The sequence below is a fragment of the Neomonachus schauinslandi genome, chromosome 2 (assembly GCF_002201575.2).
Source record: "Neomonachus schauinslandi chromosome 2, ASM220157v2, whole genome shotgun sequence".
In the NCBI taxonomy this organism is placed as follows: domain Eukaryota; kingdom Metazoa; phylum Chordata; class Mammalia; order Carnivora; family Phocidae; genus Neomonachus; species Neomonachus schauinslandi.
In genome coordinates this window covers 166,569,538-166,573,052 of record NC_058404.1, presented here as the reverse complement: position 1 = coordinate 166,573,052, position 3,515 = coordinate 166,569,538, and the positions used below count along the sequence as shown (strand labels likewise).

Here is a 3,515-nt window from a genome sequence, read left to right as displayed (position 1 = left end):
AAGTATAATTAACATCATTTGCAGATACAAGTAGAAATAGAGATATTAAGCAACCAACTTCAAGAAATGTAGTAAGCTTTTTATTATTTTAAAAATGTCAGTCTTCAGATCTTTCTTATTGAAGTATAATTAACATATATTAGTTTTAAGTGTACAGCATAATGATTTGGTATTTGTATATAGTATGAGATGATCACTACAATAAGTCTAGTTAACATCTATTACCATACATAGTTACAGATTTTTTTTCTTGTGATGTGATGAGAAATTTTAGGATTTACTGTCTTAGCAACTTTCAGATATGCAGTACAGTACTAATAATAGTCTCTGTGCTGTATATTACATCCCATGACATTTATTTTATAATTGGAAGTTTGTATCTTTTGACTCCCTTCACCCATTTTGCCCACTCTCCACCCCACCTCTGGCAACCACCAATCTGTTCTCTGTATCTCTGAGCTTATTTTTTTGTTTTGTGTTTTTTTGTTTGTTTGTTTTAGATTCCACATATAAGTGAGATCATATGATACTTATATTTTTCTGTCTTATTTCACTTAATACCCTCAAAGTCCATCCATGTTGTCACAAATGGTAAAATTTCATTCTTTTTGATGACTGAATACTATTTCTTTGCGTGTGTCACATTTTTTTATCCACTCATTGTCAATGGATGTTTACACTGTTTTCATATATTCATGATTATAAATAAAGCTGCAATGAACATGGGGATGCATGTATATTTTCAAGTTAGTGTTTTCATTTTCTTTGGATAAATACCCATAATTAGAATTTCTGATTCATCTATTCAATTTTTAATTTTTGAGGAAATTCTATGCGGTTTTCTATAGCACCTAGACCAATTGACATTCCCACCAACATTGCACAAGGGTTTCTTTTTCTCCACATCCTAACCAACACTTATTATTTTTTCTGTTTTTGATAATAGCCATTCTAACAGCCATTCTAACAGCCATTCTAACCTTTTTGTGGTTTTGTTTTGCATTTCCAATGATTAGTGATGCTGAGCATCTTTTCATGTGCCTATTTGCCATATAGATCTTCTTTGGAAAAATGTCTATTCAGTTTTTCTGCCCATTTTTTAGTCACTTTATTTTTGCTATTGAGTTGTATGAGGTTTTTTTTTTAATGTATTTTGGATATTTGCCCCTTATCAGATGTATGATCTGTAATGATTTCATTCCATTGTTTGCCTTTTCATTTTGTTGATGATTTCCTGTACTGTGCAGAGACTTTTTGGTTTGATGTAGTACCACTTGTTTGTTTTTGCTTTTGTTGTCTTTGCTTTTGATGTCAAATCCAAAAATTTATTGCCAAAATCCACGTCAAGGAGCTTACTATGTTTTCTTCTAAGAGGTTTATAGTTTCACATCTTATTTTCTTTTTTTTTTTCTCATTAAACTTTTGTTTTAATGGGTCTCAAAATTCTGTGACAGATTTTTGGTCAAGTTGTTTCCATTAAAAAGTACTGATTTTAAAAACTAATAACTTAAGGGGCACCTGGGTGGCTCAGTCGTTAAGCATCTGCCTTTGGCTCAGGTCATGATCCCAGGGTCCTGGGATCGAGCCCTGCATCGGGCTTCCTGCTCAGTGGGAAGCCTGCTTCTCCCTCTCCCACTCCCCCTGCTTGTGTTCCCTCTCTCTCTGTCAAAATAAATAAATAAATCTTAAAAAAAAAAAAAAACACTAATAACTTAAAACTGCCACACACACACACAAAAAAACAAATGGTCCACAAAACATTCTCCTTTCCTTCTGAAGGTTTTACGATGCATTGTTATCATTAACCAGTCTTTTACTATTAAACTTAAATGGCCAATTGACACAAACAGTTCTGAGATCGTTCTTCCACCACTGATTAAGACTGGGGTGGCTGGTACTGGGGATAATATTCATTTAGCCTTCTGAGCTTTCTGGGCAGACTTGGTGACCTTGCCACCTCCAGCTGCCTTCTTGTCCATTGCTTTGATGACACCCACAGCAACCGTCTGTGTCATATCAGGAGCAGCAAAATAGCCCAGAGGAGGATAGTCAGAGAAGCTCTCAACACACATAGGCTTGCCAGGAACCATATCAACAATGGCAGCATCACCAGATTTCAAGAACTTGGGACCATCTTCCAGCTTTTTTCCAGAACGACGATCTATCTTCTCCTTCAGCTCAGCAAACTTGCAAGCAATGTGAGCTGTGTGACAATCCAGCACAAGTGCATATCCAGCACTGATTTGGCCTGGATGGTTCAGGATAATCACCTGAGCCGTGAAGCCAGCTGCTTCCATTGGTGGGTCATTTTTGCTGTCACCAGCCACATTGCCACGATGAGCATCTTTGACAGATACGTTCTTGACATTGAAGCCCACATTGTCCCCAGGAAGAGCCTCACTCAAAGCTTCATGGTGCATTTCAACAGACTTTACTTCACTTGTAACATTGACTGGAGCAAAGGTGACCACCATGCCAGGTTTAAGAACACCAGTCTCCACTTGGCCCACAGGGCAGTACCAATACCACCAATTTTGTAGACATCCTGGAGAGGCAGACGCAAGGGCTTGTCAGTTGGACGAGCTGGTGGAAGAATGCAATCCAGAGCTTCAAGCAGTGTGGTTTCAGTGGCATTCCCATCTTTACGGGTGACTTTCCACCCCTTGAACCAAGGCATGTTAGCACTTGGTTCCAGCATGTTGTCACCATTCCAAACAGAAATTGGCACAAATGCTACTGTGTTGGTGTTGTAGCCAATTTTCTTAATGTAGGTGCTGACTTCCGTAATGATTTCCTCGTATCTCTTCTGGCTGTAGGGTGGCTCAGTGGAATCCATTTTGTTAACACCAACAATTAGTTGATTTACACCCAGTGTGTAAGCCAGAAGGGCATGCTTATAGGTCTGCCCATTCTTGGAGATACCTGGTTCAAATTCCCCAACACCAGCAGCAACAATCAGGACAGCACAGTCAGCCTGAGATGTGCCTGCAATCATGTTTTTGATAAAGTCTCTGTGTCCTGGGCATCAGTGATGGTCACATAATACTTGCTGGTCTCGAATTTCCACAGGGAGTTATCAGTGGTGATACCATGTTCACATTCAGCTTTCAGTTTATCTAAGACCCAGCGTACTTGAAGGAGCCCTTTCCCATCTCAGCAGCCTCCTTCTCAAATTTTTCGATAGTTCTTTTGTCCATCCCACCGCATTTGTAGATCAGATGACCAGTAGTGGTAGATTTGCCTGAATCTACATGTCCAATAATGACGATGTTGATGTGAGTCTTTTCCTTTCCCATTTTGGTTTAGGTTGAGTGGGGTTTTTGTGACACCTGTGTTCTGGTGGGGACCTGTTGCAAAAAAGCTCATGTCTTATTTTCAAGTCTTCAATCCATTTTGAGTTAATTTTTGTGGATGGTGCAAGATAGTGGTCCAGTTTCACTCTTTTGCATGTGGCAGTCTAGTTTTCCCAGCACCATATATTGAAGAGACTGTCCTTTCTCCATCATATATTCTTG

General features: G+C 38.9%; 1 pseudogene; it reads right to left on the bottom strand.

Annotated features, from left to right (window-relative positions):
* Nucleotides 1-1,902: 1,902 nt before the first annotated feature.
* LOC110590827 lies at nucleotides 1,903-3,296 on the bottom strand (annotated as a pseudogene).
* Between the last annotated feature and the right edge of the window lie 219 nt (nucleotides 3,297-3,515).